General features: G+C 42.8%; 1 protein-coding gene across 1 annotated transcript in view; it reads right to left on the bottom strand.

Annotated features, from left to right (window-relative positions):
• mboat2a (membrane bound O-acyltransferase domain containing 2a) overlaps nt 1-26,684 on the bottom strand; it is an 85,280-nt gene that overhangs the window by 57,770 nt on the left and 826 nt on the right. The window lies entirely within an intron of this gene.

Genomic DNA, 26,684 nt, shown 5'->3' with positions numbered 1-26,684 from the left:
TGGTTTGTTGAAACCGGTGAGAAAGTACTTGACTGGCCTGTACAGAGCCCTGACCTCAACTCCATCAAACACCTTCAGGATGAATTGGAATGCCGACTGCGAGCCAGGCCTAAAGCCAAACATCAGTGCCTGACCTAACTAATGCTCTGGTGGCTGAATGCTCTTTCGGTTTATCCCCATCCAGACTAGACTGAGAAAAAACCCTACTCTACAAATACTTTAAACTAGATTCAAGGAAAACTCATCGCTGTGCAGGTGAGAGTGTGTCTGCCCAAAGGGAGAATCGCTAACATTCAAAACAATATCGCTCCTCTTAAAACCAGAATCCTCTCTTTTAGGGAATACAAATCGCTAATAAGTACATGGAGTCCACGGTGGTGGCTGAGGAGTATTTCTGGTGATGTCTGCCAGGGCGCCAAGCAGCAGCAATATCCATCTAAATAACTCGAAATTGAGGGCACGGATCCAAAAGTATCTACTCTGGAATACCATAACTGAACACACACATTCTACTGGTGAGTGTTATTCAGTGGGTAGAATCTACAAAGATCCCAATAGTAGTGGTCAAGACAATAGTCTTTTGAGATGCGCCCATTTCCAGCCAGGGTTTCATTAAAATAGGCCAAGGCACAACACTTTATTGCACATTTAATTAAAAGTGACGCATTTGGCGAGGTTCAACTTCAATTTCATTGGCATGGTACGCAAGTACAAGTATTCACTGTAAAAGTAGATAAATGTACACCATTCACAAAATATATACGCAGCACTTTGTTTTAAGGATTCATTCATACAAATCTGTTATTGTTTTCTTGCTCAACCACAAACGGCACCTGTCAAACTCTGTCATAGTATCAGAGGACATTGGAGTGAAACTGATTAACAATTCTATTGCCAGTATACTTTAGTCTCATGTAAGAATATACTGACATGGCAGATTCGCGCGGAACACAAATGACAGATGCAGTGTTTTGCGCTCGTGCACATATTACGTTACCCGACCTCCCCCTGTAAAACTAATCCCGTCCGAATTGGGCTATACACTAAACCAATTATCTGCCATTTTGCCAGTCAGCTTCAAGTGACGGAGATACAGATGTGGTCACAGATGCCTACATAGGAACGGTGTGTGTGTGTGTCTTTTACACAGCTATTTTGGTTCAAAGGAGCAGGTGATAACTGCCTCAATTACAGGTGATCAGATGTCACATTCCATTAAATCAGTTGCCATTCTTACTTACTTGGCAGCCATGACTCAGAATTACCCTGTAAATCAACAGGTATAATTACATCATCACTGAGAGGACAACAGATTTGCATTTTGTGCAGAGAGAATAATTTCCTTGCATCTCATGAACGGAGAAGAGCTCTTTGAAGGAAGACTTAGGTGACCTCATGAAACGCTTCTCATTTGAATATTGTGAGAGAGAAAAAAATTTGGACAAGGAACAGACAGTCTGCTAAGCTGAGACATTTAGATTTGCCATTCGTGAACACGAAATGCCAATAGCCCTGGTTACTCTGCCTGACAGGGCATCTGTAACTACATACTCTGGTTGCGTCGACCTTCAGCAAAACATAGCCTAGATCAATTTGAGAAACCACAAGGAGATTCAGCACCAACCACTTAATATCCTACGACGAATAGCGATTGAAGTTGTGTTTTCAAAGCGCCCGTTACGCTAAACGGTGTTCGCAAACGAAAGCGCCACAAGGTTAAGCTGCACTTAAAGAGAAGCTTGTCATCTGGGGTTGGGATGCTTAAGGCGTTCTCACACACACACACACACACACACACCTGCTAACATCCTACGCACGGGGCTAAACAAGAGACGGAATTATTCAAGCCTGAATAAAAAGCCAAAAGATAACTACTGCAGCATGTCTTCACGTCATCCTCATCTGGAGCTCCTGTGTTGCCTTTTTAATCTGATATGTTGTGGGCCACACTGTCATCTTGGCAATCACAGCGGATTATGAGGATGTCACTTAAATGGTGCTCATGCTAAAGAGAGCCTCGATTAGGCTAATTATCTTGGCTCGAAAGGTTATTTGTCAATTAACCAGCATGCCAGGAAGGCATGGAGATGAGTGAGAAATTACCAGTTAGAACAGATCTAGCTGGTCTGGACAGCAGAGAAAAAAAGATTGCGAGAATAGACATTGGGTCTCGCTATAAGGATCTTACGACAGGTTCTCAGGCGCTCTGGTTCTTGGGCACAACAAGCAAGGAGACATCACTTGGAGTTGACAGTCCCTTCACTACCTGGCAGACATAGCCCTTCTCTGTTTCTATGCAGATTTTTGTCAGTACTTTAACTTTTCTGCGTACAAGTGTCACGTGAACGTTCAGTCAGTAAACACTTCCCAAATGCACTGTTCCGCCAAACTGTGAGAAAGGACACCTCTCTCAAAAAGCTTTGGCAACAGATTACATACAGTGCTGTGGGAAAGTAATTGCCCCCTTACACTCAATAACTGACTGGAAGCAAATGTTTCCTGTAGTTGCTGATCAGTCTCTCACATCGCTGTGAAGGAATTTTGGCCCACTCTTGCATGCAGAACTGCTTTAACTCAGCAACATTTGTGTGGGGTTTTCAAGCATGAACTGCTTGTTTCAAGTCCTGTCCCACCTACTCAATTACGATTAGATCTGGACTTTGACTAGGCCTTTCCAAAACTTGAAATTTGATGCTTTTTAGCCATTTTCATGTAGACTTGTGTTTTGGATTGTCCTGCTGCATAACCAAACGGGTGGCCTGATATTCCCCTGTAGAATTCTTGGATAATAGAAGGAACCATGAATTCTGCTCGAAGGCAAGTCGTTCTGAGGCTGCAAAAGCATTCCGAAAAATCTGAAAGGGCACAGCACTGTAGTTCAGTGTGAGACGAATGACAAAACTTGGCGCACAAAAGTCCTTATGAAGGAGAAAAACTGAAGCATTTAACAATGAGTCTCTACTATTACTTGATCTACAATGTGAACACATCTCCCCGATCACATTACAGTCAGCAAGACGGAATACTTCTCCAAGGGGAAACAACGTGGACTATGCAGTTTGGGCTGACTGCTGGTCAAACCTTATCAAAAACATACCGCTGAGGCCTGCAACTCTAGAACACAAAGGAAACAACTCATTCTGGAAGCAGCACTTGGAAATATCCTTTCGCAACACAATTGTCTCCAAAATCTGCTGGATATTTTGTCTTCGCTATGGAGACCACCGTTGCAATTGGCCACATAAAAAGTAAGATCCAGGAAAGGCCTGTGCATGGTCCAAATGGCAGAAAGGACAATAGCTAACAATGGCCAGCTTTACCCACATTCGGCATTCATAAGTCATTCAGGGGACGACGCCTTCTAGGGCATGCTTTTATGACTAGGCAGCAGCTGGCCTTGTTAGGAATAGCAAACAATCCTAGCTTTCTTTCCCTCCCCCCTCAGTGCAGGCCTATACACCACCTGTGGATTTTAATTGTGCAAAGGAGGAGCTCTCATGCAACTTGCATCCAAGCAACGAGCATGGAAAGAAGCAGCGTAGAAGAGCTGACAGGCCAATATGGTGGTGGTGACAGGAAAGGAGAGTACCGCCTCAGTGCCAATGCACGGTATCATTTCAATGACTTGAAAAGGTGCCAGGAGGCCCTGGTGTCACTGGACAGGATCAGATATGGCAGAGTTCCATTGGGGCACCCGGGTGTTCCTGTATCGGATCTCCTCTCCTAGTCTCTCATTGTGTGAGGTCATTCAATTCTGAACAACTGCAAAGCCCGCAAAAGCCAAACAGTTGGGTATAATAATGAAGAAGTGTGTGTGTGTGTGTGTGTCTTCCCTCTCAGAGAGCTGGTCAGTACAGAGGGCAGGGGAAAACAGTCTAGAGGAAGTTCACAGATTTTACAGGTGAGATGAGACCTGTGTAAAATATCTATGTAGGTCGACATGACGTGGCAGGTGGCAGCGCGGTAGGCACAGCTTGTCCCATGAATTAATCATTAAAATTGAGGACTAGCTGATAACTGCGAAACAAACATTATGGATAATATAGAACATCTGGAACTATTTATTGATCAGCATTTTGATATGCTCGAAAAAGAAAACAGATACATTGAAGTGAACAAGAGAAAAGCTTTCTATGAGTTCTGCGAGCGAAACTGAAGGGAAGCCAACGTCTAAAATTCAAAATTTAACATTGGAGGGGCGGGTATATAACCGTCGCCAGAAGATAGAGCATTGCTTACAAGCATGAGCAAGCAGTTAAAAAACTGGGTCTATTGCTGAGCTACTGAGGGAGGTTGAGGCCTTAAAACAGGAATGGATTATAGTAATAAAATGGGAGAAATACGAGCAGAAAATAAGATATCGAAAACTACCGTGGACTCACTAAAAGGCACTATGGTATGATAAAACAATGAAAGCCGAATTACTTGATCTAAAGTGCAGAAGTATGAAAAGTAATATTGTTATAAATGGGAATAAAGGAGGATGAAAATGAAAACTCAGTCAACGGAGGAAAAAGTCAAGGTGTTCATGAAACGTAATCTCAAGATGACGGACGAACAGGTGGAAACAATTGATTTTCCATAACTTAAAATAAGGTTGGACTTATGGTAATGCAGAATGGTGAACTTATCCTTTTTCTATTTAGGCAATATGGAACTTTGGACTATTTGGACCTAAAATCAGGTCTTGATTTAGGTGAAGGAGACGGTGTAAGGCTGACCTTTTTTTCTTTATGATTGCTTATTTATTTAATTTGAAGAATGTACATTAGAAATACCAAGGTTGTTTTTTGTTTGATATGGCCTAATTGTAGAGGTTGGGTATATTATGACTTTAAAAAATGCATCCCTCGTTTGCGGATGTGAATCGGAACGATTAGCTTTTAAGATAAAACTGAATAAATATGAATAGATTTATTGTAGGGCTAGGATAAAGGATTATAGAATTAAAAACCTGCCTAGGTTCTCTATTGGAATAGGCCTATACGATCCTAAAATAATTGGTATAATTACCCTTTTACATGTAAAAAAACAAACCTCAATATAAAACTAAACGTAAAGGATGACTGTTCCGATAATACCTAATCCATTTGCCGGTGTGTGTCAACATGGGTTGTTGTCTCTATTAGTGTGTGGCGGCCTGGTTAACACTTGGATAAACTGATTAAAGTTAACGGTAGAAGCAACACAACAACTGGCTTATGGAAGCACTTCTCTAAGCAAGAGAGGTATATTATATATTTCTATATAAGCTATTTATGCTACCTTTTATATTCTTGATCCTAATGATATAGGCCTAGGTGTAAAACAGTTCACTTGCTCTGGATTGTCAGTACTGCATGTATTCTTGGCTATCGTGCCATGGCTGTGTCAGAATCAAGTTAAGTTAAACTTGGGTATTCCTTTATGTGATGCCTAAGAAACATTTTTACTTGCAGTCTTTAGAATCTCTGTTCCTTTTTCCTTGTTTTTTTGGTTGGAATACAACAGGATATAATGAGGACTACATGAAATATGTCTTGCATGTAATGGATTTTTTTTTTTTTTTTTATGGACTGGTCTTGCAATATATTTAGTTTGTCCTCTTCATTTTTTTCAAACATTTTCAAACAACTGAATCCAATGAAATTAGCAGGCTGGGCTGACATGCTTATAGCCTTGCTAGGACTTTCTAAATATGAGCATGCATTTATAAGACTGTGTTGTTATTATTTCTATTATTGTTACCAAAATAATGGACTGTTTTCCACGTAATTTGGTTAGTTCTCTTAAAAAGCACCCTCATCGATATTTATCTTATCATGGGAATGACCATATTCCATCTGGCGGCCAAGGGTTTGCCTAAGGACGCAAAGGTGTGTCTTGAGTCAGGGAGATGGTCTGCTGGTCTTAGTGACAACAGACCTAGATATGGGGGGGGATATTAGGACATTTGGAGGTTTACAAATTTGCAGCTACAGTGCGCTTAACAGTGCAAATATTATGGTACAGCTATATGGAGACTTAATCATCATGGTGCTTTTTAATGGTAAGTTTACCAACATTGGTTGTGGTAAGTAGAATTGAAACTTAGGTATCATTATGGTAAGTGGGGAAATAAGTATAGCCAGTTATAATTGTAATGGCTTAGCAGATCATAAAAAATATATACATTTTTACATGGATAAAAGAGAAAGAATATCATATCTATTTTTTACAGGAAACTCATTCTACAAATATAGATGAGTTTGTGTGGAAAAAGGGCTGGAAGGGAGAAATATATTTTTGTCATGGGCAATGAAACTCAAAAGGGGTGACTATACTAATTAATACAAATTTTGATCCTTGCGGATCTGTTTGCACAATTGGAAGATGGATTATATTAAATATGCTATTGGACCAAAAACAAAATCTGTTTAATTAATCTTTATGGGCCAAATAATGATGATCCTCACTTCTCGAAAAATATATATAATAATCTATTGAGATCACATGCAATGAATTAATCTATTATTATGGTGGGAGATTATAATACGGTTTTAAGTATCTCAATGGATCGTAAAGGAAATCACTCTACAAACTATCACCCTCAAGCACTTAAGGAGATCATGAATATATTAGAACTAGTGGATATATGAGGGTTGAAAAACCCTGACCTAGTGAGACATATATGGAGGAGGCTTAAATCAAGCTAGATGTATTGATTACTTCCTAGTCTCATTCTTGCTGGCATCAAAAGTATAAAAAGTATTAATAGGAGACAGAATGTGATCAGACCACCATCTAATTGGCCTTCATATAACTCTTACAGAATTTCCACATGGACGGGGATATTGGAAATGTAATCAAAGCCTATTGGATGACAATTTGTTCTTAACTAAGACAAAAATAATTCATAAGACTTTTTTTGCAGAACAGAGGTACAGCAGATCCCCTTATTGTCTGGGACACTTAGATGTACTTTGAGGCCATTCAATACAATAGTCATTAAAACAAAAGCAGTTTAGGTCAAAAGAGATGAGACTAATAAAGGAAATAGCGGAAGTAACAGCGCAGGTAAATAGTACAATTTCCATTACTATAGGAGGCACAAAATAGGTTAGAGGAAAAAACAAAAAAAATGGAAATACTTATTCAAGAACGATGAAGTGTAACGTATTACAAAAATAAAGCGAATTGGATGGAGAAAAAAAAAAATTATGCACAAAATTTCTCTTGAATATTCAACATAGTAATTATGCCAAAAATAATTTACAGAAACTCGTTACAAATGAGTCATCCATGATTCCCCAAATTATATTTTTAAAAGAGGAAACTAAATATTTTAGGCATATGTTTTATTTTCAGTCACCTCCATTCCCACTTAAATCCTTACAGTTATGTCCTAATAATAATAATAATGTAAAAGTAACAAAATTACAAAAGAGGAACTTGAGGCAATAAAATCTTTTCAGTCTGGAAAAACTCCAGGGCTTGATGGTATACCAGTAGAGGTGTATCATACCTTTGATGTAGTCAAAGATCCATTATTAGCATGTTTAAAATACTTAACAATAAGGTCTGATTTCATTACTACTAAAACAGCACCCAGGTGGTAAGTATATAGATCCAGTCCATTTAAAAAACTGGAGGCCTCTAACACTTCAATGTTGTGATGTGAAAATCCCGGCAAAATGCATAGCACATAGAATATAAAAAGGATTTACCAAATATTGTTCATCCTGATCAGACCATTTCTTTTTTTTATATGGAAGATATATTGGAGACCCTCTACGATAATTATTTGAAACAATTGAACGTCATGAAACAAAGATACCAGGCCTTGTCTTCATGGCAGATTTTGAAAAGGCATTTGATAAAGTACGACTAGAATTTAAATATAATGCCTGAATTACTTTAATTTTGGTGAATCTCTTATACAATGGGTTAAAGTTATGTACAGCAAACCCCAGATGTAAATAATGGTTACTTCTCAGAAAGTATTGAGCTTTTAAGAGGATTAAAACAAGGCTGTCTGTTATCTCCATATCTATTTATTATGGCCATTGAAATGCTAGCTATTAAAATTAGATCCAACAAGAACATCAAGGGGTTGGAAATCCAGGGGATAAAAACTAAAAAAGTGTCAATGTATGCAGATTACTAGTTTATTCTTAAATCCACAATCTGGATCCTTGCACAGTCTCACTGAAGATCTTGTTCACTATTCTAGCCTCTCTGGATTAAAACCTAATTATGACAAGTGTACCATATTACGTATTGGATTGTAAAAAAATATATATATTGTTTACACTACCTTGTAGTTTACCAACAAAATGGGTGGATGGTGAAGTAGACAAACTTGGTATTCACATCTCAAAAAATATAAATGAATTTACTACAATAAATTTCAAAAGAAAGTTATCAAAAATAGATAAGTATTTACCTCTCCATGGTTGCAGAATCTTATCCATTTGTGAAAGAAAAAAAATTCACAACTCTTTGGTCCTACATACTAATGGCACTGCCTACTCCAGACGCCATTTTTTTTTTAAATCATATGAGCAACAAATATTTAATTTTATTCGGAATGCTATGCCAGACAGAATTAAACGTGCCTATTTATATAATGAATATGAGTTTGGGGCGCAAAAATTATAATGCTTTAAAAACGCTCAATAAAAGCTTCACTCATACATAAATTATACTTCAATGGTTCTCCAGTAGATTAAGAAAGGCACATCCTTTGTTCAAAAAATGCCTTTTATACAGACTACAACTTCTCATTACCGACTAATTAAAATGTTTATTTTATTTAAAGTATCGCCCTTTCTTAAACAAGCCGTACAAAAGCTGGTTACAATTTCAGTTTTATCTTCCAGAAAAGACAGAACAAATATTACAATAAATGTTATGGATAAACTCAAATACACTGATGAATATTTTTTTTTTTTAATCTGTATGGATTTTTACAAATAGAAACGCAGGAGTTGTCACATATTCCCATATTTTTTCGATCGCTGCATATCTGCTCAATCCAAACTTACAACCAACGATTGCAGCATTACCACAAAAATGGAGGCGGCAAGTGGAAAAAGGAGAAGGTAGGTAACTTGTTTGCCTGCCATATACACTGCTCAAAAAAATAAAGGGAACACAAACACAATGTAACTCCAAGTCAATCACACTTCTGTGAAATCAAACTGTCCACTTAGGAAGCAACACTGATTGACAATAAATTTCACATGCTGTTGTGCAAATGGAATAGACAAAAGGTGGAAATTATAGGCAATTAGCAAGACACCCCCAATAAAGGAGTGGTTCTGCAGGTGGTGACCACAGACCACTTCTCAGTTCCTATGCTTCCTGGCTGATGTTTTGGTCACTTTTGAATGCTGGTGGTGCTTTCACTCTAGTGGTAGCATGAGACTGAGTCTACAACCCACACAAGTGGCTCAGGTAGTGCAGCTCATCCAGGATGGCACATCAATGCGAGCTGTGGCAAGAAGGTTTGCTGTGTCTGTCAGCGTAGTGTCCAGAGCATGGAGGCGCTACCAGGAGACAGGCCAGTACATCAGGAGACGTGGAGGAGGCCGTAGGAGGGCAACAACCCAGCAGCAGGACCGCTACCTCCGCCTTTGTGCAAGGAGGAGCACTGCCAGAGCCATTTACATTACATTTAAGTCATTTAGCATACGCTCTTATCCAGAGCGACTTACAAATTGGTGCATTCACCTTATGATATTTAGTGGACCAACCACTTTACAATAGTGCATCTAAATCAAGCCCTGCAAAATGACCTCCAGCAGGCCACAAATGTGCATGTGTCAGCATATGGTCTCACAAGGGGTCTGAGGATCTCATCTCGGTACCTAATGGCAGTCAGGCTACCTCTGGCGAGCACATGGAGGGCTGTGCGGCCCCACAAAGAAATGCCACCCCACACCATGACTGACCCACCGCCAAACCGGTCATGCTGGAGGATGTTGCAGGCAGCAGAACGTTCTCCACGGCGTCTCCAGACTCTGTCACGTCTGTCACATGTGCTCATGTGCTCAGTGTGAACCTGCTTTCATCTGTGAAGAGCACAGGGCGCCAGTGGCGAATTTGCCAAGCTTGGTGTTCTCTGGCAAATGCCAAACGTCCTGCACAACCCCCACCTGTGGACGTCGGGCCCTCATACCACCCTCATGGAGTCTGTTTCTGACCGTTTGAGCAGACACATGCACATTTGTGGCCTGCTGGAGGTCATTTTGCAGGGCTCTGGCAGTGCTCCTCCTTGCACAAAGGCGGAGGTAGCGGTCCTGCTGCTGGGTTGTTGCCCTCCTACGGCCTCCTCCACGTCTCCTGATGTACTGGCGTGTCTCCTGGCAGCGCCTCCATGCTCTGGACACTACGCTGACAGACACAGCAAACCTTCTTGCCACAGCTCGCATTGATGTGCCATCCTGGATGAGCTGCACTACCTGAGCCACTTGTGTAGGTTGTAGACTCCGTCTCATGCTACCACTAGAGTGAAAGCACCGCCAGCATTCAAAAGTGACCAAAACATCAGCCAGGAAGCATAGGAACTGAGAAGTGGTCTGTGGTCACCACCTGCAGAACCACTCCTTTATTGGGGGTGTCTTGCTAATTGCCTATAATTTCCACCTTTTGTCTATTCCATTTGCGCAACAGCATGTGAAATTTATTGTCAATCAGTGTTGCTTCCTAAGTGGACAGTTTGATTTCACAGAAGTGTGATTGACTTGGAGTTATTGTGTTTTTTAAGTGTTCCCTTTATTTTTTTGAGTAGTGTATTAAGAGACACAAATTGGCTGAAAGGAACTAGCATAAATAGAAAAATATACCAGTTTAATTTGAGGACAAAAATGTTGACAGCTGTGCCATACAGGTTGCAAAATAAATGGGAAGAGATTTTGATGTACCATGGCACATGGTTTATGAACTGGTACAAAAAAACTACACTTGATTCAACACTTAGAGCTTTTCAATTTAATAAAATTCTTGCCACCAACAGAATGCTATATATATATTGGGCACACAATCTCAGCTCTGTAGATTTTGCTGCGAAGAGACAGAATCAATAGATCATTTATTCTGGTATTGCCCCTATGTAGCTTGTTTCTGGTCACAGGTTCAGGACTGGTTAAAAAAAATCACAACATGCACTTAAAATTAACCTTACAAATAGCAGTGTGGGGCGATTTGGAAAACCATAGTCAGTCAATAAATAATATAATAATACTCGTAGGAAAGGTTTTCATCTTTAGCTCACAATCTGTGGGTACTATATGATTAGAAATATTTTAAATTATGTAAAACATCACAAGTGAAAAATATATGGCACGTGGAAACCAAACGAGGGTGGTCTATGGTGATAGGTGGGATGGGCTGAGAGTGGCTGGGATTAAAGAGCTTATGTTTGGTAATGTATTATTGTTATGTGACTGCTTTATATAAAAGTACCATGTATGCAAAATGTGCAAAAAGCTGTAAAAAAAAACTAAAAGATAAGTGTCCTCCGATGAGGGGTGGGGTTAATAAAAATATAGATATATATATACACAACACAGTCCATATCGCTTCTCAACATCTGATAAACAGCAGCAGATGACAGACTCATCTGACCGAATGCCTGCATTCTCCTTGAATAACCATGACATCACTTCCAGCAGCATATCTTTAGAAACACACTCCTATGTGGTTCCATTAAACCCAAGAGTGTACTGCCTTCGCACACACTGCCAAGATTAGAAGCCCACAGCACAGAAATTCTCTTTGAAGGAGCACTACTTTCATTCTGGTCTAACTCCCTTCAGAAAGAGTCGGAGGATGAGAAAAAATTTTTGCCTTGTCACTCATTAGCATTTTGCTATTTCTCCGTGGCATATCGTTATGCCATATTCCCCACTATCATCTTATTAGCATCTGCTCTGGTACAGGATGACTCATGCAAAAGTGTGCATTGGCGAACTGCTTCGAGAAAAGGAGAGTTGGCGGGTCCATAGATCCAAATCTTGAACGACAACAGCTGATGAACGTGAGTGTAAATAAATGAAGGTTGCGAGACGGAGAGGGAGGAGAGTTGAGAGAAGAGGACCGGTTTGAATAGTAATCTTCATACATTTCCTTGGGCATCAGTCAAAAATCGGGTGCGAGACGCATATTATGACTACATTAAAAGTCAGACGTGAACAGGGGATCTGTTTACGCATAACACGGAGGCCAAGGACATAAGCTACTTCGTCACTGAAACAGGGCAAACCTTGACAGTGTTTACTTGAGGTTAATTCCGCAATTAAATATTTGATTTAAAACAAAGCACATCACAAAATGACATTATCGATATTCCCCCCCCCCCCCCCCCCCCCCCCCGAGGGAGACATATCTTCCTGAACCTCTTCCATTGCGTTTCTTGGACCATAGCCAACAAGGCTATGTCACAGCAGTCCCCCCTGGAAAGATCATAGTTGGCCTTTTCATAGTGCTGGACCACAGTGGGGCCCGGTCTCCATCTGGGCCTATTCAAGCTCATCCACTCTCCCAGGAGCTTCAGGGAAGTACGCTCTCAGGCGCTCACTTAGACAACTCATACTGAATGAAGTAGTACTGTACACTAGGCCTACACGACTGGTGCTGTGATGACGGAGAAAGCCCCGAATTCCTATTTCAGTCTCAAAGACAAGGAAGGGCCACACCTTTCCACATACTACTGGCCACAAAAATGTATTCGAAATGAAGTAGTCCAACTCTCAAACCTAATAACAGCCTCCTTCGAGGCCAACACGCCTGCCCCCCACTGCAAGACTGCATGTTTCCAACTTCTCTCCCCTTCCCCCCTAGCAGAGAGGAAAGAGAGTAAGAGACAAGAAAAAAAGAGAGGAGGCAGGGGTGGCATGTCTGCTCTGGTTAAACATCAAACATGCCACTCACACGCAGACACTCACGGATGCACACACACACACACACACTAGAAGCGAGACAGGGGTTTGGCTTATGCCATGGCTCAGCTTTCCGTCTGGGTAAGAGCAGAGAGAAGCAGCGTCTGTCATGACTTGAGGAGCTCTCCAAGACAGACCCTGACAATCAGGATTTCATCAGCAATGAGAGAGGCACAGCCTTAGTCTACACTCAATGCAACTAAAGTGTATTCACTGTGAGGGTACAATGTACTCTTAACAACAAAAAGAATAAAGCGGGACAAACCCGGACTGACAAAATGTCCGGCAATTGTGAACGGCCTACATTTGGATTTATTCCGACAGTTCGCTATGCATGTGCTCCTGGGGGGGAAAAGTGACAGCTTGACGTAGTGTAATGCTGAATGGAAATGAGAAATGTGCAGTGTAGCACAGAGCTCCATCATCTCCTTTAAAAATGACCTCTCGCCAGCACAAAGAAAGGACCACTGGCGCACACAGACTGCGGTGCTCTCATCTCTGTGTTGATCCACTGATCACAGGCTCTACGGCCTGGCTATAAATAGCCAGACGATCATCAGGTACTCCACACAGTGTTGCCAGCACACAGCCTTACAGGATATACTACCTTACTTAGTACATTCTGCCACCCACCCTGCCCCGCTGCTCTCTGGCACAGCCAAATACACACATACAAGCCCATGCAAGTACACAAAAGATCTGCCAGTGCAGAGCCAGGGTGTGTGTACCTTGGATCATGGGTATTGAGAAATGGAGTGAGGCCTAATAAAAATGAATCTGCAACCACCCATAAAATCTGTTAGCATAGACTGAGCAAGCTTCTCTCACTGCATACTTTCTCTTGTCAAAAAGGCAGCTTCGTATACCGAAAGCGACCACATTCAAAACAAAATTGCACCCACTAAACACAAGGCCTCGGTCATCATTTGTGTGACAAGCTGCCCATATATAACACATTAACCCAGACCAAACATTAGACTTATTTAGGTTCCTGACACATACGTGCCTTACACAGAGTTTCTTGTGTGGAGGTCTGGGATGGTGAGGGTTAAGTAAGGCTGCTCAGGGCAGGATACGTCAGTTTGACCATAAAATCCACTTTGACTGATAAAGGTGTTTGGCTTAAGGTCACAAGCTTCTCCATGCAGTAGCTTTATAGCAATGTCAATGGATAGTAAACATAGCATCTGACTGACGGGCCGCCCCCAGGTGGTACGGGTAGGCATCAACACATCTGCCACGCTGATCCTCAACAAGGGGGCCCCTCAGGGGTGCGTGCTTAGCCCCCTCCTGTACTCCCTGTTCACCCATGACTGCATGGCCACGCACGACTCCAACACCATCATTAAATTTGCTGACGACAACAGTGGTAGGCCTGATCACCGACAATGATGAGACCTCCCTATAGGGAGGAGGTCAGAGAACTGGCAGTGTGGTGCCAGAACAACAACCTCTCCCTCAACGTGAGCAAGACGAGAGCTGATCATGGACTACAGGAAAAGGAGGGCCGAGCACACCCCCATTCACATTGACGGGGCTGTAGTGGAGCGGGTCGAGAGCTTCAAATTCCTTGGTGTCCACATCACTAACAAACGATCATGGTCCAAACACACCAAGACAGTTGAGAAGAGGACACAACACCTAAGACTTGACATGGGTCCCCAGAGACTCAAAGTTATACAGCTCCACCATCGAGACCATCCTGACTGGTTGCATCACCGCTTGGTATGGCAACTGCTCGGCATCTAACCGCAAGGCGCTAGAGTGTAGTGGGTACAGCCCAGTACATCACTGGGGCCAAGCGTCCTGCTAGCGTCCTGCTATTCCAGGCGTGTCAGAGGAAGGCCCTTAAAATGGTCAAAGACTCCAGTCACCTTAGTCATAGACTGTTCTCTCTGTTACCGCACGGCAAGTGGTACCGGAGCACCAAGTCTAGGTCCAAAAGGCTCTTTAAGAGCTTCTACCCCCATGCCATAAGACTGCTAAACAGTTAATCAAATGTCTACCCGGGATATTTGCATTGACCCCTTTGATTTATTTTTTATGCTGCTTCTACTCGCTTTTTATTACAAGCAATGAATGAATAAATTGTTTATTTATCACGTTACCCCTACCTACATGTACATATTACCTCAATTACTTCAACTAACCTGTACCCCCGCACATTCACTCTGTATGTAGCCTCGTTATTGTTATTGTGGTACTTATTTTCCTGACTTTATTTACAGAAAAGATTTGCTTATTTTTGCAAACTCTGCATTTTTGGTTAAAGGCTTGTAAGTAAGCATTTCATGGTAAGGCCTACACCTATTGTATTCAGCACGTGACAAATAAAAATGTTATTTGATTTGACAGCAGAGAGAGATGGGGGGGGGGGGGGGGTCAGACAAAGAAAAATACAGGAAGAGAAGGCCTATGTGGGTTGTTTCACATATTCCTCCACAAAAATGGCCAATATAATTTGTTTGTTTGTGTGTCTACATCCACAGCTGTACAGTGTTTCTATGTACTCAGTGAATGTGCCTTTGTTTCTGCCCCCTCCCTACCATTTTCCTTTCTCAAATGGTCATTGTTTGATGACTCCAAAGTTATGCGCATAACTCTCAGCTCCACTGACTTATAATGGCTAATATGACTTAATGGCACCGTTGCAGTCCTCTCAGGGGCTGTCAAGCTAGAGTGAGGTGTTCTAGTCGGTCAGGGGGCGTGTTGCACAGCCTTAACAGGATCGTGGATGGTTCTGGCAACAGTCCAAATAGCCAATAGTTTTATATTGACGTTTATTTCTCTGTTGTCCCGTTGCTCCGAGTGTGCTGCAGCAGCCCGACCCAAGCAGCTCAGAGTAGAATCCTCTCGCTCCCCTGCGAGTACATATCATTACATAATACTTACAACTGCTGTACCACTACACTCATGTCATTGTGTACACTGTAACGATCACGTAAAGCCATCGGCAATTATGGAAGCAAACATAGCTTGAGATCGGGAAGCAGTTGACAAAGCAGACTGTTTTAACAAGTATAGTGGCAAATGGCTCCTGGAAATGTACTGTAGGCTAGGAGGTACATGTACATCGACACCATTGAGCGGTGTACTTACAGTGGAGTGACTCCTCAGGTCTTTGTTAACACACTTGTTCAAATATGATTCCACTCCATTTATCCTGGGTGAGGGCAAGTTCACACTCTAGAATCCACCTCTCGGGCTTTTGGGGAGAGAGCATGGAGCCTGACTCACTTCAGCAGTGCCTGGGTGACAGCCGCGGTCGATGCCTGGGTTTGAGCCCAAGTCATTGCCGCCGCTAAAAAACAACAATGGGGCCCCTTCAGTGACACCAACCTGGCTTTAGGAAACCAGCTGATTGCCTCTTGGCAGTGCTGCAGAGGAGTTTGTCTTCGGACATTGTATGTCAGGGGCCTAGTGTGGAGGCAGTGACTCAAAGGTTTGTAATGCTTCAGGTGACCACCCTTGGGTGGGGAGACTGAGGAATGGGCTGACCGTCTCCCCTTTCAATTCGCACAACGTTGAGAGAGAAAGAAAAAAAGTATAAATCCCATTTGAGAAACAGCCTGCACTTGGGTGTTAATGTTTGAAATGCGTAACCCAACTTCCACTGTTCTCTTTTTATTTCAGACACACGGCCTTAGTCACAATCCTTTTGTAAACATTAAATCAGTACAGAAAGTTCAAAGGTGTGCAGTTTCGCAACGCTGGCTCAGCAGTAGGCCTGTAAAATAGCTTTGAAAATCGCTCACCCATGTCCAGCATTTACACCTTAAAAGACCTTGCTGCCTTTCTTCCTCACATCCTTTCTCTCTTATTTAATACATCCTCCTTGGTGTTTCTCATTACCAGCTTTCTGTCACTCGTTCAGCGACCTTGTGGTAATCCAAGTCAGACCGCTAGCCTACTTTTGGCTATCGTCACATGATAGATCATCCGTTTGTACCTTTGAAACGGTTTGCTTGTATCAGGTGAGACCAGTGAAAATCCTGCCTGTTAAGGGATATTGGTGGTGGAATTTCCATAGGTTGATTTTGTCGGGTCCACTTGTTTTTCTTACCTCTACGTGAGGGAAATGACCTTTTAAAATCAGTGTGCATCGTCTCTACAGAGGTTTAATTCCAGTTTGTGGTCACAACAAATAAGCACCATGACGGACATTTTAAGCATCCTAAATGAACAGCTATTACCCTCAGCTACACACCGGGATCAATTACCCTGGACCACATTCAAGGAGGTCTCGATGTCATTGGCCAGAATCCCACGTTGGGTATCTGTCCATTGGGATACCATTTGGACACAGCTGCTCTCTCAATTTAGAATGAGGACGTGAGGTTGGGGGGGGGATAAAAAATATTGAAAATCTTATATTTAAAAAAATATATTTTTAATAAAAACATTTAATATAAAAAAATATATATTTTTAAAATCAGCAACATCCCTATCGTTAAATCCAATCACTTGTATCCACGTCACACTAGCCTTCAGATGACTAATATCCAATGCAACACTGATACAATGTAACACTGGCCAAAAGAACATTAGCCTAGCCTACATCTCAAACAAATACAGGCAAAATGGAACAGGAACACCAGCAAGCCAAACAAATAGGCTCGCCTCTACTAATGCTAAAAGCATTAGAATAATCATCCCTTACAAAGAAAGAGATACGCTACGATTAGCCTAATACAGTGCTTTTAGTCGGCTACCTTAAATCATAGCAATAACTGCAGAGCAGCCACTATCATAAACAAGGTGTAGGCCTAGACTGCTATGCGTTTGGCAACTATTGCAGTTTGCTGAAGGTTATTCCACAGACAGGGAGTCTATCCCCAGTCAGCTGACAAATGAAACCTTTCAGTGCGTAAAATTAAACCTCAGGGGAAATGGCAGTGATTGTGAAAGTGTTGTCTTGTTCATCAGCGCTATCCCACTGAACGGCTGTTTAATGGCATGTGTTGGAGGGGTAACGTTCCCAGAAAGCGATGCAAGCAAGATGACTTCATTGCTACGATAAACCCATGTTGTTACTCTTTAACCGACAGACACATTTCCAATTGCGTAATTACTCAACTTGTGAAACAGCTAACGAACAGACCCCAATAGCTACATGCAGAGTGAGATAGTATCAGGGCAGGAACAGAGCTAGACCTGCACACAACGTGAATTTAGGCCAATAATATTTCAACTAGGCGAAAAATCTGCCTCCGTAGGCATCTGCAACTCAATAGATTTGACCTGAGTTTTCACATGCATAAGACAGTGGTTTACATTAGAGTCTGATGACTCGGTTTGGTCAGGAGGAGATTTGGGCCTTTTTATAGCTGGGCTGGAAGTTGCAAAATGATGCTTGAAAAGGCAAGTCATACATGGGAGGATCTTTGACTAAAACACACAGGTCTCTTCAATTCCACCAATGTGTGAGTGTTCACTGGATTTCCTCTCTAGGTATTAGGTTACACTAAATTAGCTGATCCTGAATCAGTAAGCAGAGCTTATGCATTTCGCATCGTGCATGTCGACAGGTCAGGGGTCTGATGGTTTTAACTCCCATAAGTCAGTCAAATGATGGCAAGACATAAGCACTGGTGTTAATGTACATAATCCAACTCCGGTTTCGTAGAGAAAATTGAAAAAGAGGAATAAACATTCTGAAACTGTACAATATCGCTCGCCCCGGTAACACAAAAGCCGGTTGCTAGGATACCACTTGCCATGGTAAAGGGAAGGCTGAAGTGTTTAGAAAATGGAACAGACAGAGTTTTAGCACTAGACCGCATCACATGGCCAGTGGCTGTGGAGAACAAACATTGAACCATTCATATCTGAGAGGTCCATACAACACCACTCATCAAGAAGTGGTACCTTTCAAGGCTACAGTGTATTCGTGTTAATATCCAGCATTGGAACTGGTTAACAAGAGTTTAAAATGAGTATCATTGATAATTGCTAGAAAAAGGTAGGCTAGAACATAAAAACTAGATCTAACGTAATAGGCTAATATTACATTGGTTTATCCACAGTAGAGGTCGACCGATTATGATTTTTCAACGCTGATACCGATTATTGGAGGACCCAAAAAAGCCGATACCGATAAAATCAGCCGATATATATATATATATATATTTAAAAAAAATAATAATAGAAAAAACTGCTCACATTGAGGACATAAAATGTTGTAAAAAGACTTTGTGCAAATTGTTTGTGAAAAAAGTGTGACCAGCTCAAATGCTGACTATTGCGTCAATCGTAACTGGACGTTCTTGACACAGGTTTGAGAGTACGCTGCAGTATCCACTGTAGAAAAGAAGACACCCATGTGTTGGTACGTGTCAAAGGGTTAATCTAACTCACTGTAAAATGGCGCCGGGAGAAATAGCAGCAGTTCTACGGGCGCCTAACCAAATGTGGGTTTTTTTCCCCCTCGCATTATTTGTAACTTATTTTGTACATAATGTTTCTGCTACCGTATCTTATGGCAAAAAAAGAGCTTCTGGATATCAGGACGGCAATCACTCACCTCGGATTAGACAAAGATTTTTTCTTCAACAAGCAGGACGCACAGGATATACTGCCAACACCTGACATGTCCAACATCCCAGTTATTGGCAAGAGAAAGAGAGGCAGGTACAGAGGACACAGAGCGGGGTGCCTCGTAAGGATTCGCAGAAGGCGTGTGGAAAAGATGCCGTTACCGTCAATATTACTTGCCAAATTCTCGATCACCTATACTCCACACACAGACGCGTACAAAGCTCTCCCTTGCCCTCCATTTGGCAAATCTGACCATAACTGTATCTTCCTGATTCCTGCTTACAAGCTAAAATTAAAGCAGGAAGCACCAGTGACTCGGTCTATAAAAAAAAAGTGGTCAGATGAAGCAGATGCTAAACTACAGGACTGTTTTGCTATCACAGACTGGAACATGTTCTGGGATTCCTCCGATTGCATTGAGGAGTACTCCACATCATTCACTGGCTTTATCAATAAGCGCATCAAGGACGTCGTCCCCACAGTGACTTAGTACATACCCCAACCGGAAGCCATGGATTACAGGTAACATTTGCACTGAGCTAAAGGGTAGAGCTGCCGCTTTCAAGGTGCGGGACTCTAACCCGGAAGCTTACAAGAAATCCTGCTATGCCCTGCGACAAACCATCAAACAAGCAAAGCAGGGCTAAGAGGGGCTAAGATTGAATTGTACTATACCGGCTCTGACGCTAGTCTTATGTGGCAGGGCTAGCAAACTATTACGGACTACAAAGGGAAGCACAGCCGCGAGCTGCCCAGGGACAAGAGCCTACCAGACGAGCTAAATCACTTCTATGCTCGCTTCAAGGCAAGCAACACTGAGGCATGCATGAGAGCATCAGCTGTTCTGGATGACTGTGTGATCACGCTCTCCGTAGCCAACGTGAGTAAGACCTGTAAACAGGTAAACATTCACAAGGATGCAGGGCCAGACGGATTACAAGGACGTGTGCTTCGGGCATGTGCTGACCAACTGACAGGTGTCTTCACTGACATTTTCAATATGTCCCTGATTGAGTCTGTAATACCAACATGTTTCAAGCAGACCACCATAGTGTTCTTGGGCACAGGGACTAAGGCAACCTGCCTAAATGACTACAGACCCGTAGCACTCATGTCCATAGCCATGAAGTGCTTTGAAAGGCTGGTCATGGCTCACATCAACACCATTATCGCAGAAACCCAAGACCCACTCCAATTTGCATACCGCCCAAACAGATCCACAGATACTGCCGTCTCTATTGCACTCCACACCATCCTTTCCCACCTGCACAAAAGGAAGACCTACGTGAGAATGCTATTCATTGACTACAGCTCAGCGTTCAACACCACAGTGCCCTCAAAGCTCATCACTAAGCTAAGGATCCTGGGACTAAACACCTCCCACTGCAACTGGATCCTGGACTTCCTGACAGGCCGCCCCAGGTGGTGAGGGTAGGTATCAACACATCTGCCACACTGATCCTCAACACTGGAGCCCCTCAGGGGTGCGTGCTCAGTCCCCTCCTGTACATCGTTCACCCACAACTGCGTGGCCAGACACGACTCCAATACCATCATTAAGTTTGCAGACGACTCAACAGTGGTAGGCCTGATCACCGACAACGACGAGACAGCCTATAGGGAGGAGATCAGAGACCTGGCAGTGTGGTGCCAGAATAGCAACCTATCCCTCAACGTAACCAAGACTAAGGAGATGATTGTGGACTACAGGAAAAGGAGCACCGAGCACACCCCATTCTCATCGACGGGGCTGTAGTGGAGCAGGTTGAGAGCTTCAAGTTCCTTGGTGTCCACATCAACAACAAACTAGAATGGTCCAAACACACCAAGACAGTCGTGAAGAGGGCATGACAAAGCCTATTCCCCCTCAGGAGACTGAAAAGATTTGGCATGGGTCCTGAGATCCTCAAAATGTTCTACAGCTGCAACATCGAGAGCATCCAGACTGGTTGCATCACTGCCTGGTTACGGCAATTGCTCGGCCTCTGACCGCAAGGCACTACAGAATGTAGTTCGTACGGCCCAGTACATCACTGGGACTAAGCTGCCTGCCATCCAGGACCTCTATACATGCGGTGTCAGAGGACAGCCCTAAAAATTGTCATAATACCCCAGCGACCTCAGTCATAGAGTGTTCTCTCTACTGCCACATGGCAAGACTCCTGAACAGGTAATCAAATGGCTAACCGGACTATTTGCATTTCTTTACTTATCTATTGTTCACCTAATACCTTTAACTTAAAGATTGCACTGTTGGTTAGTAAGAATTTCACTGTAAGGTCTACACCTGTTGTATTCGGCACACGTGACAAATAAACTTTGATTTGGGAAACCTAACCCGAACGCCTAACCTAGCTAACTTTAGCCACCTAGCTAGAATGTGTGACATATCACATTTTGCAAATTGTAATTCGTAACACAGCATACGAAATGAGTGATGGACATCCTCAAATGAACACATACCATACTAAATGGAGTGTCTCGGATTTATGTACAGAATAATACAAAATGCTCTGAAACCAGGTTGTTGAGCTACATAATAATGGTGGAAGGAATAAACAAATCATTGCGTTCATATAATATAGGTAATGTTAATCCACAGTTATCACAGCAAACCAGTTTCTATGCTGATGAGAGTTGATTAAAATGGCACTTTCTAAGACTACAGTAATCTAGGCCTGAACAAAAAAGTTACTCTAGCTGAAGAACAGCCAGTCAGCTTTTCTGGTCAGTTCGACCTTTCAAAAAGGTAGCATATAAGCAGAATCACCAAGTCAGGAAACATGACGGCAAGCGCCGACCAATGAGTTGCGACACAAGATCAAAAATTCTCCCTCTTACGTAATGGGCCCAAATCTGATCAATATATGTAATTTGGCCCAAATCTGACTGCTCAGAGCGATATGAGATTTGTTCAGAGTAAAAGAGTGATTGGCCTTTGGAGTAGTGACCAGTAATACTGAGAGGGTTTGGAGTAATGACCAGTAATACTGAGAGGGTTTGGAGTAATGAGCAGTAATACTGAGAGGGTTTGGAGTAATGAGCAGTAATACTGGGTTTGGAGGGAGGTGCCTGCTCCTTTTTGTAGTTTTACAAAGTTTGCATCGATTTACTGAAAATGTAAATAAACCCCAATCGATCCCGTAGAGGTTAAGATTTGGGCTATTAGTTAGACAATCTAACTTCTAAAGACTGTAAAGCTCTTTTGTTATGACCAACACTACCCATATGCCTGTAGAAATCACACTGGTTCATCATTGTGCTTGGGTACGTATGCAGCAAGTAAGCAGCCACAAAAAAAAAAATCTATTGTAACAAATACACTCCCTTGAGGTGCACCAATTAGAGAGAGGGGAAGGGAATGAGCCTCCACTGAGAAATCAGAGTTTAGCCTTGCACTGCCGGAGCCATCACTAGGTGGCTAAGGGACACGCAACCATCCTTCCTCAATTACTGTACAAACCAGAGGGAAGTGACAACACAGTAGGCCCATGACAAGCACAGCAGCAACATACAATATGAAGAGTCACTGGTACATTGTGTGCTTTGCTACAGAAGAAAAGTATGGTTGCTGCTTCAAGTTCAGGCTGAGCATTGATATGCTATGAAGTCTGAGGAGTAAAGCACAGCCTTGGAGCGTTGTGACGTTGTGCCGAGGCTTAGAACTTCATTTGAACAACAATAGGCTGGGCAGAGTAATATGAGGAGCTAACAAAAGCCTTTAAGTCTGGCCTTGTACTGTGGTTAAGGACTTCAGGGTGCACATTTTCCACTACTTTCAACTATCATGTTCCATCATACATGGAAGGGTTGATAAAGAAAAAATATATATATTATTTACTCTGTAATTTACTATAACAAAAGCTGTTGTGTTACCAATTATGGCAGCTCTATGCACCTTGCTGTATGACATTCAACTGACACTTTGAGCATTCTCTGCAACTTCTGAACGTGTCATGATTACACTTCCCTGATTTTCACACGAAAGGTTCCAAAACGTTCACTGGGAGTGCCCCCCCCCCACCACCACAGTGTGAGTGAAAGGTGTGTACAGAAGAAAAGGGGTAAGGCAGTGCATGTGGAGGGACAATATCGCAGTAGGTCTACACCAAGAGAACTGTACTCCCCATTATAGACCCAACACAGGCCAGCCCGGTGCCCAGTCCCATAGGGAACATAGTGCCCATACATGTGCACAGGCAAGCAAGTACAAACCTCTCCTTTTTCCTACCCATGAGGGCATGCAAGGCTATATTCAGGGTGGTGACTGGCACTTACAGGCATCACACTGCCACACCCAACTCCATTATGCAAGTTAGGCTAAGTAGAAAACATGGGTCACAAAGCGACCTTTCAAAGAGGAGGCAATGAGCCATAGCTACCACCTGAATACGAGCCGTGTGAGGCTGAAACTGAGGTAGCAATTTGAGGAACATTCCTGTCTGCACATGCAGGAGGGAGTAGTAGATCAAGAGACTATGAATATTTGGGCCTTAGACATCTGAGGTAATATAAACCACCTGTCATGGTTTTAGGGCGGGAGGTAGCCAAGTGGTTAGAGCGTTGGGCAAGTAACCGAAAGGTTGCTGGATCGAATCCCCGAGCTGCCAATGTATAAAAAAGAAATCTGTTGTTCTGCCCCTGAACAAGGCAGTTACCCCAGTGTTCCTAGGCCGGCATTGTAAATAAGAATTTGTTCTTAACTTCAACTAGTTAACTAAAAGGTTACTTTTTTTAAATGTAGAGAATGACAAACTTTAGAGAATGACATTATGACCCTCCCTGTATTCCATTTCATGACGTGATCTTGCCTTTTGGTTGAAACTGTAGTGGCCAAACTCTCTTCACCTAATGGACAATCTGTTGGCAGATTCCGCTCATGCTCTTTGCAGGTAAACTCCCACGACCCGAAGGCTTTTAAGTAGGCCAGGACAAAGCTCCCTGTAGTTCCCTAGGGAACGTTAGAATGAGTCACTAAGGTAGCCTTTTTCTCCCTGGTGAGTGGGACTGAGGTTAAAAAAAAATACATATATAAAAAGTGTTTGTTGAGCAGAATACTCATCTCCTCGTTTGTAAATGTGCGATCCCAGAGAGATTAGAGACGAGGAGGAAAATACGGGCACCATGACATGCAGGTGGCTGCGAAAACGTCCATCGATCTTTCCACCAGAGGTGGTATAAAAGCAGAGCGCAAACGAGCAGTGTGTCAAAATGGACGAAACAGCTGCGAAAGAGTGAGACAAAATCCATTTTCCCACAGCTGCTCCGTTGTGGAGGACAATTTCAGTGATAGCAACAGGACACGAGTGTTCATACTGAGCTTTGAAACAAAGTTGGTTTACTGTCCCCATCCAAACATAAATGTGCTACAATACTGAAATGAAACAGATGAAAGCTGATCATTAGAAACAAGAGGGTGCTGTTTGGAGGGACCAACTTGGTGTTTTTTCAGGTGGATGGGTTCTGAAACAGTTATTCCTAGTGACTGCTTACGGTCTGAGAGGTAAACTCAGCAAAAAAAGAAACGTCCCTTTTTCAGGACCTTGTCTTTCAAAGATCATTTGTAAAAATCCTAATAACTTCACAGATCTTCATTGTAAAGGGTTTAAACACTGTTTCCGTGCTTGTTCAATGAACCATAAACAATAAATGAACATGCACCTGTGGAACAGTCATTAAGACACTAACAGCTTACAGTCGGTAGGCAATTAAGGTCACAGTTATGAAAACTTAGGACGCTAAAGAGGCATTTCTACTGACTCTGAAAAACACCAAAAGAAAGATGCCCAGGGTCCCTGCTCATCTGCGTGAACGTGCCTTAGGCATGCTGCAAGGAGGCATGAGGACTGCAGATGTGGCCAGGGCAATAAATTGCAATGTCCGTACTGTGAGACACCTAAGACAGCGCTACAGGGAGACAGGACAGACAGCTGATCGTCCTCGCAGTGGCAGACCACGTAACACCTGCACAGGATCGGTACATCACACCTGCGGGACAGGTACATGATGGCAACAACAACTGCCCGAGCTACACCAGGAACGCACAATCCCTCCATCAGTTCTCAGACTGTCCGCAATAGGCTGAGAAAGGCTGGACTGAGGGCCTATAGGCCTGTTTTACGCACACACTAACACACCGGCAACAACTATGGGCACAAACCCACCGTCGCTGGACCAGACAGGACTGGCAAAAAGTGCTCTTCACTGACGAGTCGTGGTTGTCTCACCAGGGGTGATGGTCGGATTCACGTTTATTGTCAAAAGAATGAGCATTACACCGAGGCCTGTACTCTAGAGCGGGATTGATTTGGAGGTGGAGGGTCCGTCATGGTCTGGTGCGGTGGGTCACAGCATCATCGGACTGAGCTTGTTGTCATTGCAGGCAATCTCAACGCTGCGCATTACAGGGAAGACATCCTCCTCCCTCATGTTGTACCCTTCCTGCAGGCTCATCCTGACATGACCCTCCAGCATTACAATGCCACCAGCCATACTGCTCGTTCTGTGCGTGATTTCCTGTAAGACAGGAATATCAGTGTTCTGCCATGGCCAGCGAAGAGCCCTGATCTCAATCCCATTGAGCACGTCTGGGACCTGTTGGATCGGAGGGTGAGGGCAAAGGCCATTCCCCCCAGAAATGTCCGGGAACTTACAGGTGCCTTGGTGGAAGAGTGGGGTAACATCTCACAGTAAGAACTGTCAAATCTGGTGCAGTCCATGAGGAGGAGATGCACTGCAGTACTTAATGCAGCTGGTGGCCACACCAGATACTGACTTACTTTTGACCCCCCTTTGTTCAGGGACACATTATTCCATTTGTTAGTCACATTTCTGTGGAACTTGTTCAGTTTATATGTCTCAGTTGCTTAATCTTATGTTTATACAAATATTTACACAAGTTTGCTGAAAATAAACGCAGTTGACAGTGAGAGGATGTTTATTTTTTTTGCTGAGTTTAGATGCTGCTGTACACAACTCCAGGGGATCTCTGGAGGATACAGTTTGATATGGTTGCAGAGGTGACTTTATTTTTCTCAACATGCACTGTGATGAGCAAGCAGCACCATCAAAAGAGACATACCAGTGACACAGCAGAGGAGCAGCGAGGCCCGCTGTCAGTGTGTGCGTGTGTTTGAGTACAACGTCAAGACAACTACTCACAATATTGTTTGATTGATAGGCCCATATTGCAATAGTTATCAGTGGACCACACCTTGTTACACAATTGGTGGGCTACGTCAGCAG

Source organism: Salvelinus namaycush, chromosome 28 (genome assembly GCF_016432855.1).
Source record: "Salvelinus namaycush isolate Seneca chromosome 28, SaNama_1.0, whole genome shotgun sequence".
Classification (NCBI taxonomy): Eukaryota; Metazoa; Chordata; class Actinopteri; order Salmoniformes; family Salmonidae; genus Salvelinus; species Salvelinus namaycush.
This window is presented reverse-complemented; position numbering and strand designations above follow the sequence as displayed.